At 40.7% G+C, this 15,769-nt stretch overlaps 1 non-coding gene across 1 annotated transcript; it reads left to right on the top strand.

Annotated features, from left to right (window-relative positions):
• Window positions 1-3,602: 3,602 nt before the first annotated feature.
• Window positions 3,603-15,384, top strand: LOC113007841 (SRY-box transcription factor 3). Its single transcript, XR_003269960.2, has 3 exons — window positions 3,603-3,954; window positions 10,309-10,502; window positions 13,425-15,384. It is a non-coding gene; the product is annotated as an SRY-box transcription factor 3 (transcript).
• Window positions 15,385-15,769: the final 385 nt, after the last annotated feature.

The raw sequence follows: 15,769 nt of genomic DNA on the forward strand, positions 1-15,769 counted from the left end.
TCCCAGATCCCAGCTGCTTTTGTCCTTCAACTTTCACAGCTGTCTTTTTCTTTACCATGGAGGAAAGCGGAGAGACGACTCCAGGCTGTTTCTGCATTCAAAACCACCCACACCTCTGCAGCGGGAGAAGGGATTTTCCTTTTTCCCCTTTTACCTTCGGGATTGACAAATGGAATTCAAGGATAAGTTGGCTGCTTTAACTCTGAAAGGTTTGCAAGAGCTGAAATCAGCATAGGAAAGTTTTACTTAATCACACAGAGCCCTCCACCCTTGTTTTTTTTTTTTAAATTGCTGATGTATGAAGGTATGCAAGTGGAGAAGTGTTTAGAGTGCACCATCCCAAATGATGCTCTCACAATCTAAAATACGAGGACTACTTCTAAGTCTTGTGGCTACACAATGACATGTTACCACAAAAGACAGAAGTGTCATATCAGTTGTCACAGCCTGATTATGTGGTGAACAACTGGTCAGGGAAAGATTTTACATCTAATCAACATCACCTCATGTTTAGCAAAATTGAAAGTAACACCTTACGAGACCTAAATAAGGTGTCAACGCAGGCAGCGTTTGGGAAGTGAAAGCAGAATATGTGACTCAAATGTTAACAAAACCTGTTTTTCACTGTAATCTACCATCACGTGTCCAGATATGAGGGATAAACAAAAACATATAGCTGGTGAAGCAGTTTTGTGCAAACCAGATGCCTATATCAGATTCCTGTATTTAAGAGTAAACCCTTATCAGCCTATTTGGGAAGTCTTTATACTGAATTTCCCTAAAGTTGCACCCCCCCCCCCCCCCCCCCCCCCCTCAAACAAACAAAAAAACCTACATGTGTGCCTACAAACTGTCTTGGTGAGAAAGATACCCTGTCATATTAGCTGGATGTGAAAGATGTAACATTTAATATCATGTTTTTGGAGGTTATAACAAAGAGTATTCAGGGGATTTTTAAACGCATGGGATTTCCATATTTATCCACACCAAAAGTTATAACTGACCCACAGGTATCTTTTAATTACTATAACCTGTACACATTCTACATCACAAAGATCTCCATCTTCTTTATCATACTGATCCAGCACTCGGCGTGTAATAAACATTTAATTCTCATCTTCCTAAAGGTTCAAACGCTTTTGTAGGACGACGTGTCAACTTTGTGCACATTTCAATAGTTGGCCTTGCACTGAACGGCAGATTTCGTTCATTTGGTCGCTTGAAGTAAGCTTACTGGCGCCTCCTCGTGGTCTGATTTAGTCAGGAGGCAGTACTTAAAAGTTCAGGATACAGTGTTGTGTTTGCAGTGAATACACTCGATTTTTTAAAAATGCATTAGAAAATTCTAAAAATTATAAAATGACGTTTAAGTATAGAAAGAAATATTTTTGTGCCACGATCATGACGACGCTGTCTTTAAGATAAAAAGAGAAGGAAGCCAGAAGAAACGCGGGAGGATGGACAGGGCATCCAAACGGTACCATTTCTGAAAAACACCATGTGTGATTGTTAAGCATTTCACACATCTGCGTAAAATTAAACCCGACCCTCAAGGACCAACCCGAAAGGTAGCATGAGCACCCTGCCATCCACTCCAGAGGTAAAAAACAACAACAGCAACAACAACACATTCAATTTACATGAATACGTGCAGTAAATATGTTGCAGTTAAGCAAGTCATGAACTTCATGACTTCCGAGTGGGCTCTGTGTGCAGTTTTCCACTTCTGAAAGAGGTGCCAGTGTAGACTAAGGTTTCTGAATCAAAAGTAAATCTACTAAGAATTTACAAAATCTGGGATATCGTAATATTAGCCTACACAAAAAGATTTTTGAAAATTAATATTAATTAATAAATTAATATTTTAAGTAATTAAAAAAAATCAGTATCTATCTATCTATCTATCTATCTATCTATCTATCTATCTATCTATCTATCTATCTATCTATCTATCAGACGTTTGTGTTTTTCTTTTTTTTTAATTACTGCTTTATGTGCATTTTTTCCTAAATGAGGGATGTTTAATTGAACAAGCTCAAAACTGATATTGATTGATTCATTTCTACGCTCCCGCTAACAGGATATGTTGCCACCTTGACCTACCAGAGAAACCTAGGTAGAGCAATTGATCATGTGCGCATGCTCCGATTAGACGTCGCTTTAAAAATCTGAAGAAACTAACCCTTCCTTGGAAAAGCTGTCCTCGCAGCTCTCATTTTAAAATAATATCAGGCTTTTTAAATGTTGCTAACAGCGGCAACTCGGACTAACTCACTTGTCAGGTGCTTTGGTTCGGCCTCTCGAAGTTTAAAAGACAAAAACAAATGACGAATATAAATTAAAGGTAAGTTTACTGTTTTGGAGAAATGTTCAGACGTCATACGTTATCAAGGCCCCACCCCACCCCACGCCTGCAAGCCAGAATCGCGAGTGTTTCCGCCCATTTTGGAAATTATTTCGCTGGAAAACACACGTGGAGCGATAAATGAGCAGGTCTGTCATTGAAAAAGCAGATAAACAAACGAAAACAGAAGTGACGCGTTCATGAAGCTAACATTTACCGATAATTATAGACCGCTAATATTTGATTAGAAACTTAAGCAACTGCCACATCCGTTTTAGCAAAGCACCAAGATCAAAGCGTACAAAGAATTAATTTACAAATAACGACAAAGTAAAACCGAGTATTTTACTAACATCTGTGTTTTCAAATTGCTTAAAAAATCAGACTAAATGAGACTTTGAACATTAAAAACTTGACGTCTTCGTTTTCATATTAAAAATGTGCAAAATATCTGTGCGTTTAGTCCCTTAGATAAAACAGTCTCCAACTTAAAGTGGGTGATCTGAATACATTTGGGATATTCTCCATTCCAGCTGTTTAATTGATGTCATTATTTGTTGGCTTTCTTTCGATCTGTGTGCTCGTCTCTGTTCTCCAAGTTTGCTTGAATGAGTTTCAGGCCTTTCTTCCCCTTGATCGACCATCATGCAGACACCTCCAGTGAATAAAACACTCAATGTCCCCTGGCAGTGAAGATGTCTGTGCTCAAGGACATTGTGGATAGCGAGTGCATTCACTGATCGGATTCAAGACATTTAGAGAAGAGAAACGCGGAGCTTTTTTTTTTTTTTTAATTCTTGTAGAAATGTAGAAAAATATCCTGCAGCCGAGCACCTAGTTAGGTGAATCTTTTAGCAGTCATTATTAATAAGTTTGTCCTATAGTATTAACCATAAAATACTCAAGAGGAGCTTTCCATCACCTCAAAGCTACTGCAGCATCAAGCTGATCAACACAAAGGGATCTGGGGTTTTGCATTGCATGGTTGATTCATTCTAACATTTAAATTAGCTACAAAACTAAAAGTAGTGCAACTGCTTTTAATGGACCTGATACCTCTTTCTAAAGGTTAAAACCTCACTTTAAGAGTTGTTTAGGATCTGAGAGGACTGATAGTTTTCCTAGGTGGAAATCTAATGGTTATCTCACAGCTTTGCAATCCAGTATCTAACCGCCTAACAAAGTAAAAGTGGAAAAAATATAGTCAGAAATCATTCCAGTTTAAAAGAAATACAACACAAAAGCAAGTATAGAAAATCTTTTAATTAAGAGGATGTATTCGCTTTAGCAAGATTAAAAAAAAGTACATTGTGCATTGATTGAGTGAGATATACCTACGCCTCTGCCTAAAGTGATGCATTTGTTGAGGTTTGAACATTTTTTTCTGTGTTTTTTTTCTTTCTTTTTTCCCCTCTTGTTTGGCAAATTATAAGGCAGAGACGAGGGATTTCAAGGACGCGTGGACTTCAATTTAATCGGAGAGGCTGCGAGTGGAGTGGAAGAGTGACACACAGAGGAGAGAAGTTCATTATTCTGCTGAAAAGGAAACCAATGGCTTTCATGGTCGCCATGGTAACCGGCCTTTCTTTTGCCGCCAGACCTACGATAAGGTACTTCACAGCATTAAGCACAATTATTGCAAGGTAAAAGGGGAAATATTGCTTTCCAATGCTAATAGATGTTAGATATTGATTGGCATGGAGATTCATACAGAAGAGCGCCCCAGCTGTTTCACCTGCGTGACTCTGTGCAACTTTTGATGAAACGCAGGATGGGCCTTTGTGACTGTGTGGGCTTCTACTCCTCTTGCATCTTCACTTGAGCTGAACACAAGGAGAAAACACTTTAGTTGTGGAAAGTAAAGAGAAGGAAGAAGCTGTAAAATCTTGAGATCCTACAAGAAAAATTGCAAAAGCCGTATAAAATAAAACATTGTTTTCTTTTTGTAGGCAAAATTCTGAATGGCTCATAACGTAAACGCAAAACACCCTCTGTTTCTCATCATTTGCATGTCATTCTGTTGTCAGGAGACCCTGCTCCATTTCTTACACAATAACCGACTGGCCTTGGTAGCAGTGAGGTCAGCACCAAGCATCCGTCCAGGCCATGGGGGGTAGATTTTCAGAAGCAACCCGCTTAGTTGGTGAGAGGGTGGAGGATTAGCAGAGAGGAAAGCACGGGGAGCTGGCGTGTGTGTATGTTCGTGTGTGTGCAGGGAGGAATAGGGTAGCGGGGGGCAAATTGTTTTAACCCCTATTACAGCAACTGCATGGCGCTTCTCTTATCTAGGCCACTGCAGCCACTCATTAATATTCTGTACATATGGCAGTGCTTTCTGTATCATTGTCTATTAATGGGAGGGATAATCGCTCATTCAATTATCAGGCAGTCAGCAAAAGACCAACCCTGCCTGCACACCCCTGGTTCACACAGTGGCACAGCCCAAAACAGAGGTGTGCCAGTGAGAAGGTGAGAGCGATAGCAGGGATTACAACATATTAGCTACTTTAATAAATCAGCCAGCAGGAATAATGCGAAGCAAATAGGGATCCGCTGGCGAACAAGGAGGATGCCTGAACTTTGGAGCAACAAAGCAGGAGAGGGTTGTATCTTAACCCTTTTTCCTGTTCAACTTTAAAGCCACACGTGGCTCTCTCACTCATCGGTGTCACAGCCATGATCCATGTGATAGTTTCTGAGCGCATTTCATGCTTTTAGACAGAGAAAAACGACTCTCTTGTGGCAGTAACCTGTGGATGGAAAATCCTTTGATAGCTGGGTGATAGAGTCTGGCAGCTCTGCTGAATAAAGCCTGACCTTGATGTCTGCAGGCCAAAGATTTGTGAAGTGATCAAATTTACCGTTCGTCCCTGTTGATCTGTGCTTTGTGGCCCCAGGACCTTGCTCTGACTGTCTCCGTGCTGCCGAGGCCACGGCCCGGATATGAGGGGGTTGCTGATAATAGTATGACCCCTGTCTGTCTTGACCCGAGGAGACCTTGTTGAGTCAACAAAAGCACAGGGAGACAGAGAGAGAGGTGTGGATGGAGAGTTGGAATTAGGTTGTTTAGTTCTCCAGAGTTTCTTCTGGAGCTGGGCCAGGAGATTGGGAGTGCAGAACTGCTCCAGGCGGGGGTGTTTTGTAGGGGGGGGGCGAGAGTGTGAAAAAGATAGGAGGTGAAATGTTAACAAAATCTTATATAAAATCCGTAGTTTGATAAATTTTCGCATTTTGAATGAACCGAAGGCGGCTGAGGCTGTGGAGGGCCTTTGTTGGAGGTCCCATTTTCTCTGGCAGAGCGGCACGCTCACAGGGTCAGCGAAGTTATGAAAGTAATTAAAGCTTGGTGATTCACTGCCTGCTGCAGAGAAAAGAAAGCAAGCTGTCATTCTGATTTAGAAAAATAAATTACAATTTTAATAATGGGGGAGGATGGGGGTGCGAGAACGTCTAGAGCCTTGGTGGGTTGGAGGGGGAGGCGGTGGGGGTGGCATGCTGGGTGGGAGGAGGGGTCGAGGGGGTTGCTGGCTGCCTACTTATCAATAGTTGCAATTTTTTGAAACCGCATCGGTAGTACATTGCGAGAGCACAAGTGCCCTTAAAAAAAGAAAACCCTGGAACATTAACATACTGATTTCATGCGCATGGCAAAGGGCCTGAGCCAATATCAGAGAGGACTCAGCAGTCCTATTGTCTGCTGGGACTCTGGTCCCCTCTGATATGAAAATTCAATTATTTTATAACTAGATCTGGCGCTGCGTTTTGACAGTCGACGGTAGCGCCTTGCCAGCTGCATCAGTGTGGGGGACCAGAGGCTCCTGATAGCGAGAGGGAGGCCTTTCAGACACTGACATGTTTTGGGGGGACAAGATTGCCTAAATGTGTTGCATTTAAGGACTGAAAGTTAATCTAATGCACCCCCATTATCTCACTCAGGTAATTCCAATACCATCCTCAATCTATGTTTACGCTCCTGCACGCACCCACATACTCGCACATCCATTCATTCTTCAGCACTTTGAATCTGATTCCCGGGCTTTCTGCATCCAAACAGGTAATGTATTTATTTATTTCTCGGCAGTGCTGGAAACTATATGAAATAGAAGTTGTTTTCTATGAGACATCAGCAATTTCTTGGTAATAATTCTGCAGGACGCTCAGAAATTTTTTGACATGGTACTTATTGTTAAGAAGCTTAAACAAATTGTGTATACAACACATAGTTGTACAGTGTGCAAAATTAAATGCTCTGCATTGTAAAATTTAAAGACATAAAGAAAAATTACCAAATGCCTCTGCGGAGGATTTTATATAAGCTTTTTCTTATACCTAATATAGAATTTTCTCCATGTTCATTTACACAATTATACGCACTTAAACTTTTGAGGTGGTATATAAGCTGTGGCCTATTTTCTGAGTTTACGGGACCGATCCTTTCATTACCTCTGTGGCTCATTGTGAGTGTTCTGAGGGGGGTCTGTTAAGATTAGGGAACAGGAAGCAACCCCCCAGTATGGCCCTCTCTATTTAGACCCCACTGTGTTGTGCTTATTAACCCAGCCTGGGAGAAGACGTACCTGCCTCCCCTCATTAGGCCGTGGTGGAGTACGCGTTGAGCCCGCAGAAGAATGGAGCATTAATTAGTATTCTCTGCAGGGGGAACTGCCATTAGCACTTAATTAGCGGTAAGAGTACCATTCAGCGGTGCAGCCAGTTAGTGTCTAACATAATATGTTCTGTGTCTTTTCCCTGCATGTCGTGGTAAAATAGTGATGAAAGGCCTTGGTTTTGTTGGGTTTTTTTCTGTGAGTTCTGCCGTCATATACGAAACATGCTAGATTTGTGTTTTTGTTTTACATTTTTTTTACCGCTCATCAGACTTGTTGCCACAGCTTGTTGTCCTTATGGTTTATTTCTTTTGAACTTTTGCTTGAATGCATATAGAAAAAACTGGGAGAAGCTGGCCTTTTAATTCTGTCTGTACAGCCTGCCTCTGTAGCCCAAACTCCGTGTACGGCTCTCCTGCAGCTGTTGACCCCCGTGAGGGCAAACTCTGTTTTCTCATCTGCCCGCAGGGCTCGGCCCGGGGTGGTAAAGTGGGTGATTAGGGGATTGAGATCAACTTTTCCGTTGGCCTCAGGGATGTTCCTTTGATCTGCTGAGTAGGCATTCTTCACTCGCTCTATTTTTCCCCCTCTGTGCTCTCTGTCCAGCACTGTCACCGCAGAGGAGGACAAGGAAAGCTGTTAACCCACCTCAGTCCACTCCTCGGCCTCACCGGTTCTCATTCTCCCCCTGCTTTCACCCTTGCTCCTTCCCCACCCCTCAAGAAGCTTTTGGAGGCCCAGGCTGGTAGCTGCGGTACCTTTCACTTCCTGCAATCTGAGAGGCGGAGAGCAGTCATTTGCCAATTTGGCCTGAATGGGGCGGATAGTGGATTGAATGTCGTTTTCCCACCAGGCTGCGCCATCCAGACCAGCAGGGGAGGGAGGGGGGCACAGGGAGCGGGGTGTAATGTTAGAGTAAAATTAGAGCTTTGATGGCAACTAATAGTGTGTGATGGGTGGCGCTGATGTGGATTTCCAGTAAAGACGCCACAGGTTCTCGTCTCTCTCGCTCTCTCTTTCCCTCACTGCGTCTCTCTGTCAGACACACCTGTGAGATTACGTGGGCCCTGCTTTCTTAAGAGCTGTGATTTCTCCTTGATGTAATGTAATTATACTTCTACAACTCCAAGCCTGCCTATGTCAAAGGCCACGGCAGGTCTTGTTTCCTTGTTCACACACACATAAAAACACACACACACTCGTGCACCACCTCATTTTTTTTGAATGAGGAAGGACGGCACAATACAAAACTTACAGCGCTTCCTCTGAAATTCCAGGGCCTGATCGGATGGGAGCAGAATATGTTTGGAGTGTTCTTGATTTTTGCATTAGTTCACACTACTGAATATATTTCTCAATTGTCCCGCATGTTCTGCTCCAGGCTCTGCAAGCCGCCTTTGGAAGGTCAAATATTTGGCAAAGTTTCTTTTTACAGCAAGTTTACAAGTTTTCTAAAATTGAAGAGAACTGATTTTCAGAACAAAATTTTTTGACAGATGCTATTATAATGAAACGGAGGTGTTATTAATATCACCTATAGGTAGTATGTGGAAGAGTGGGGCAGTGGTTAGCACTGACACATAAAAGCAAGAAGATCTCGGGTAAAACCCCGGCCGGGGCCTTTATTCTCCTGGTGTGAGCATAGGTTTCCTGCAGGTACTCCAGCTTCCTGCCACAGTCCAAACACATGCATGTTAGGTTAATAGGTGATTCTAAACTGGCCATGGATGTGAGGTAGATGAAATGCTGGAAGTGTATAGAATGTGAGGTTGAAATGTGCTAAAAGCGCTTTGAGGGGTCACTAAGACCAAGAAATGAAATGCATTACTTATAAAACGACCAGTCTGTAGTGATTAACAGTTTTAGCAACATGACACATTACAGCTGAGTTTAGATGAACAAGCATGGGCCATTAATCTTTATCTTTTTAAGTTTATGATGAAAATTATGAAACTGATGGAAAAATTATTGATTTTCAGTATTATTGTTATTTTTTAGTAGTAGTACTATTATTACCATTATTATTAGTAGTATGATTATTAATAGTCCGTTGTACTACCTATGCTGACCAAACATGAGTTTGTTTATAAATCAAAGATTTGAATTCAGGATTAATAATTCGAGTTTTTACAGGAGCAATTTTTTGTTTAACCTGGATTTTTATTTAAAACTGCTCACACAAACTGGAAGACGGCCATACAGACCATAGATTATTTTCATTGTTAGGTTTATGTCAGTGTCAGCAGGTCATTTCTTTGTTTACTGTCAGAATATGAATTAATTTACCACATTTTTAAGTTACACTAACACAAAGTTTACAGTATTGCAGTCATTTATTGAGTTGATTAGAATTGTCCCAGCATGCATTGCAGCTGCTTTTTTGTGGTGGGGTTGGGGGAGAGCTAATAGTGTGTCACTCACCTTTCCTATCCCATCCCATCGCAAAACACAAGGATGCACGAAACACAACACTGAGACCTGCCTCAGGGCTACCAGGCACGCACACACCTGTACCTACACATTACATTAGATGTATTGATAGCTTGTGAGGCACGAGCAGCACTGTGATGCTTTAACATGAGGAAGGTTAAAGGCTTCTTAAATGTCCATATCAATCTGCATGCTTGTCAGCTTGACAATAGTGGAAACAGAACACCATTAGGAACACCAGGCAGTGTCATTCTCATGTGTGCAACATTAGAGAAATGGATCACTCTCTCTGAAAGGCATTCATCTGGATGTTTGCCAAGCCAACGCATGGAAGATGAATTATAGTGGCCAAGGCAAAAATATTGAACGTGAGGTATGACGTATGTTCAGGCTTTTCAACAACTAACTGGGCTGCTTCATTGTTTGGTTCAAAAGTGAGAAATATAATATCCCGTTCTTAAATTGGATCCGATTGCATACCTTTTATTGTTCTGCTCTTTCTGGGTATATATGCTCGTGACTGTGCAGGGTGATTGTCCTCTTCCTGCTGTACTCTGCTCTCCTGGGATGGGAGATGTTTTGTTTTTTGAGCTCTTTCACACCAGCTCTCCCTCTTTTTTTTTCTTTTTCTTTTTTTTTTTAACACAATAGCGCTCTCTCCTCTCGCCCAGCGTGGCAACCCTTTCAAATCGGGAAGCTCCAGGTCAGTTTCCCTTGCCAAGTTTTGCAGCCTGCCATGTTGTCTATTCTGCTCAGCTATTTAAAAAATGTTGAATATCAACAATGGCTTTCACTGGTGCATTGTCAACTTTTGTATGAAGCAATCTTGGCTGAATGAGATGGGTCCCAGAGCAGGGAGAGCTCAGCTGCAGTGTGCACTGCCATACTGCCCAGCGCTCTCACACTTTTTATTTCTCTACTGCACAGAGGGCTGCCTTGCTGGAGGTACTCCTGTTTAAATGGCTGTTGATGGAGTCTGGGCTGAGGCTGTAGGCTGCTGATGTCCCTGCCATCTTAGAGTCCATGGTTCTGCTCCCGGGCCTGCTGGCAGTCAGCTGTTGAAGGTGTGTCTAACAGAGGGATCGGGAAGCAGCAGCAGCCTTGGAAGCAGTGAGAGGTTGGTGAGTGTCCTCAATTTTCTGGCCAGAGTGGGAGGAGGTTAGTAGTAAAGAGAGAGAGAGAGAAAAAAGGGAGGGGGCATTTGGAATGATGGTTAGGAAGCTCTGTGTGTTCACATATGCTATATTTGTTATGACATAGTCTAATTTGAGTCGAGGAAGCTTAGCTTTGCCGTCTTGTCACCTGTTGGTTTTATTCTAATCAGATACAGCAGCATTTTAGATTTCAGGAAAAAGCAGAGCGGTCAAATCCTGCAGAATCGACCTAAAAGTTACAACACGTGAAATAAAAAGAATCTTTGTTATGATTAAAAAATAAATATAGGAAAAGCATAAAATAATCACTGTGGTGCAAGCTACATTTCTTTTATTCAAAAAATGCTATATAGTCAATTATTTTGACTTTTAAGAATGTTAAAACTACCCCCAATTGTTATGGTTTGTCCTCTCTGACACGCACACTGGATGCATCAGTGACTTTATGCTGAGCTCTGTATACATCTATGTTTGTGAAGAGAAGGATGAAAGCAAGAATGAGAGGTTGCTTCCAGATAATAGTAGCTTAGGCTCTTTGTCCTGCTGTCAGGCGGGAGAGGAGCGAGGCTGCAAATCTCTCCAACACAGCGGCAACATCTTGTATGTTCCATTGACATATCAGTCTATGGGGCAATGAGCCGTCACCCCTGCACACTTCTGCACACTTCTGGTCTGGATGTGTGTTTGTGGATGGGTTTGTACAAAATAGTTGGCACAAAAGGGTAACTCTTGGCTATATTAGGGACAAGCGAAGTCGATACAGGTGGAATATAAAAGTATAGAGCATTATTAGGTCACCGTAATAGCTTGCGCCACTCAGAACAAAGGCAGAAGTATTTAGTTTTGACTTTTGTAATAACACTTAAGCAGGATTTTTTCTTATTTCTACGCTTACAGTTTTTATTTATTTCTTTTTTTCTATATAACAACACTAATCACAATACAGCAACTTCTACTTTGAATCATTACTAAAATTAAAAATGTGCTTTTTAAAATGACATGAGCTCTAGCATCATTCAGATTTTTTTAATAATAAAAATTTAACATTTTTTAAATTAAATTCACCTTTTTATATCATGTATTTGAAGTAATAGTTATGTAATGCTTTGGAAAAATAATTTATTCAAATATGATTAGAGACTTACAGAGATTTAATCATATATATATATATATATATATATATATATATATATATATATATATATATATATATAAAGTCTAAAAATTAAATTCCTAGTAAACAGGCGGAAACCTTAATGCTTGAGTACCTGTGTTGTCCTCTGTCTCACCTCTCCGAGCTCCAACCCACGGCAAGGTGACCAAATTCATCTCAGGCCAGCCCATCCATTATCTTGTCAACACAGCCAGCTTCCCACCTTAGTTTGCTCTTCTCCCCGAAGACGTACTCTAATGAAATATGCAATAATCACCGCACTTATCTCGTCATGCTCAAGGTAATTAATATATTTAGAGGGCGATGGCTAACTCTTAATTAAATTATGCCTCCTTTAATGAGACCTTGACTGCTGCTAAATTTATGACCACTATCTGCTTTATCAAGTGCTTGGCATGCAACAAAGATTTGTCATTTTCTCCCAAATCACAGCCAGATTACACATTATGGTACTCATGATTTATATATCAATTAATGCTTGTTTGTTTCTTTATTTAAGATTTAATAAATTACCTCTTATAATTACCTCACCTAGTTTTTGGCTCTTAAATGCCACAATTTCTGCAATTAATGCTCAGTGCAGTATCGCTGTTACATATTCATTTTGGAGGAGGACACAGATAACAACTTGGCGGCATTAATCACATTACAAAATTGGGTGTATTTAATTAATTAAAGTTACGCTGCAAATTAATTGTGCATTCTCACAATATTATCTTAAACTAATGAAGGCTTAACAAAGAGACTGTTGCCTTAAAAAAAAAAGAGGCTAGATTAGTTGGGATCTCAATTATGGCTAAAACAAAAGAGGGCTGCTTGCTTGGGCATGGCGCAAAGCAAAAAGTGACGATTCAGCACTTTCTTCCAAACAAAAAACGGAGGAAGTTTCCATTGTTTTGGGGAAAACTGAACATGGCAATGATTCAACAGATACATGGAAAATAATGAGTGCTGTAATTAGCTAGTCAGGCATTAACATTACTTAAAATGATCATCATATAGGAGTGCTTGATAATGCCATTCACGTGCAGGCGTTTTTAAAATCAGGCAACAGCTTGCTGTCAGACTACTATAACTTTGCTGCAGGGGGGAAAAAATATCTGGAGACTTAAATTACACTCTTGTCTTTTGTTGCACACCATTTATTGTGCATGAGTGCATCTCATAATTCTTAAAAAAAAAAAAAAGAGCAAATGAGATGAAAGGTTTGTATGTTCACTATAAATGGAAACGGCACTGGGCTTCAGTCGAGGCAGTTTCAGACTTTGCACTCGATGGCTTAATGCAGACCTCACCCACAGGCTTAGAAGCAAAACCACATTTATTGAAATTTTCTGCTTAATTTGAACTGAATTGAAATTAGCTTTCAATGGATAGGAGCTTATAATTCACAGTAATTTAGTATTTTATTTTTCATTTAACGCGTCATATACCAAATCCCCTAATACGAAGTAAACGTACAGAGTCTTTGTCTAAGAAATGACATCAAGGAGCTAGTAATCATTGTATATTCATTTAAAAATGCTTCCACCAATGTCCTCTCCTGCGATGTAATTTCATTTGCTTTGGCTTCATTAGTCAATAACCAGTGAAAAAACGGCTTGCGTCAATTATGGCAACTGCAGGGGTCAGTGAGTTTTTAACTGCACGTAATTATATGGAGTGGTCTTGTAACAGTGATTAACCCTCGATGTGTGCGATCAAATGTGTTTCAGATGTGCATCCCTAAATGATAAGCAGCTACAAGCCTAGGAGTGTGAGGCGATGAGGTGAAAAACTATTCCCTTGGCTAAGTGAGATGGAGCAGAGTGTTGGGTGGTCACGCCTTGTCTGCTCATGACAGTGGCGGGTTAAAGAGATTACACTGGGTCTGTGTCAGCAGCCTTGGCCTTGCTCACATAAGAACATAATGAGGAAGGACATGCTTGGCCTGCCGGGGAGAAAAAGAGGCTCAAATTTGAAGCAGTCTTCACAGGCAGCGGCAGGAGGCAAGCAGCTTTTTGCATGTTGTTTTACAAGCAGAGGGCAATAAGTAGGAAGTATGCATTCCACAGAAATGAACAAGGTGACTGTTGAGTGCAGGGAGAACACTTCTGGGCTTCTCTCTGCCCAACCAGCACAAAGAATGAAAACACAAATTACTGTGCTGCACTGGAGGGAAGAATGCCGTATTCTCCATTAGCCTGGAGTCCTCCTGATGACGGACTTGCAACATTCCACTAAAGCTTTCCTGAAAATCGATGCATCTGTCCTCTAAGTGTGTGTTTTGCTTCTTTTGAAGGTGTGAGCGTCCATCTGTTCCCTTAATAACTGAACTTGGAGACTTTCACAGCCTCAGATGGTCTTGAGTCGGAAACGATTGTCAGAGTAGCGTCCGGAAATTTTGAACGTTTAATGATCTACCTGTACTCGAAGCTTTCCCAATCTCCCTCGTGAGAACTAAAATGCTTCATATGGCATATTTGTGAGGGAACAGTCCAGGACAGAGCAGTGATAAAAACATGTTTCTCTCAAAGACCTCACTTCTATTTATTTTCTGCCCTGATCCGTGATTTCTCTGTCTTATGTTTCTGCCAGCAGGCGGTGAACACCGGCTTACAGCAATTTTAAACAAATGTGCTTATTCAAGTCAAGGTCTCTTGCTCATCCTTACTGTGGAGGAAATTTGCAAAGATTTTAAAATATATATAAAATATATTTAATTTGTTCCAATGATAAAATGAAAACTTCATTGAATTAAAAAAATCTTGAGGTATTTTATATTAATTTGTTGTTTGCCTCTTAAAGTTTTCTGACAAACAAGAGTGCTGTAAGAGTGCAGTCCTCTGCTTCGATAACATCTCAAAGTAAACCAAAGACTCACATTAGGGAAAGCTCCACTTCCTAATAGATCAAGCAGGCAGAGCTATTAAGAACTAATTTATAAATACCTGTTGCTAGAGGGGATCATAGCTGATATCTATTTCCCCCCTCTCTCTCCAAAGCAGTGTAGGGAATAAAAATGCACAATCCTTATAGAGTTAGGATTTTTAAAGACTTTTAAGACTTAATTGCGATTTAAAAAAAAAAAAGGACAAATGCACACTTTCCCCCCCCCCCCCCCCCCAAATTGTGTCAACCCATGTCATCAGTTAAGGGAGTAAAAATGTTCCACCGGCCATGATTCTGCATTACGCACAGACGTTAAACATTTTAAGCAGTTTACTGATATACGGGTCAAATACGTCAAATTACCATTAGGGATACTAGCCCAGATTTGTGTAATAAAGAGGTGATAATAGCGACACTTTTATTCCTTTAAATGACCCGTGAACATTATTTTACCTGTGTTGAACTGGGAGGACGCAACCATTCACGCCGCACAATAGGAACAGCAGACCGTGCGTAAATTGCATCTTCATTTGCATTCCCAGTCCAAAAAAAAATCATGCAAATCTTAATGAGACAGTTTCCATTGTGGCTGTAATTGAAAAGCCATTCTTTGTTAATTACTGTTTCTCAAAGGCCTTGTCCGCAGTCACTGAGCTGAAACAAAAAGAAAGTTATTGATTCTGGAGGTCGTGGGGTCTAAAATGGACACGTAAAAATGTTTATTGTGGATCTGAGGTGCGACTTTTGATAATGAAAAACAATCTGCTTTGTTTGAGAACTGTAAAAAAAAATGAAATGAAAACAACGAACTGTAAGCTCATTCTGCAACAATAAAAGCACGATTCAAAACAATAAATTTCATCTGTTATCAGGTGTTGGAAGCTGAATGCATGCAGCGCCTGCGCCTTGTCGTGTATTATTAAAGTTGCTGTCTGACCACAAAGCTCTAATGCGTTCGGAGCACTATATTTTAAAGCAGGCATTTATGTGTCGTTGTGTCAGTCTGTCATACTGGATAAACTTTAATTCCTCTCCAGCCCTGAACTAATAAATCCTTTGTTTGCTTTTATTTGCTGGCCCAAAGGCCGAAACTCTGCACAAGACCTTTATTTCTGTAGCTCCTACCGCAAGAAAATAAATGTAAGAATTAAACACACATTTTTGCGTTTAATAAACACATAACCTGTGT

This window comes from Astatotilapia calliptera, chromosome 2 (genome assembly GCF_964374335.1).
Source record: "Astatotilapia calliptera chromosome 2, fAstCal68.1, whole genome shotgun sequence".
Taxonomy (NCBI): domain Eukaryota; kingdom Metazoa; phylum Chordata; class Actinopteri; order Cichliformes; family Cichlidae; genus Astatotilapia; species Astatotilapia calliptera.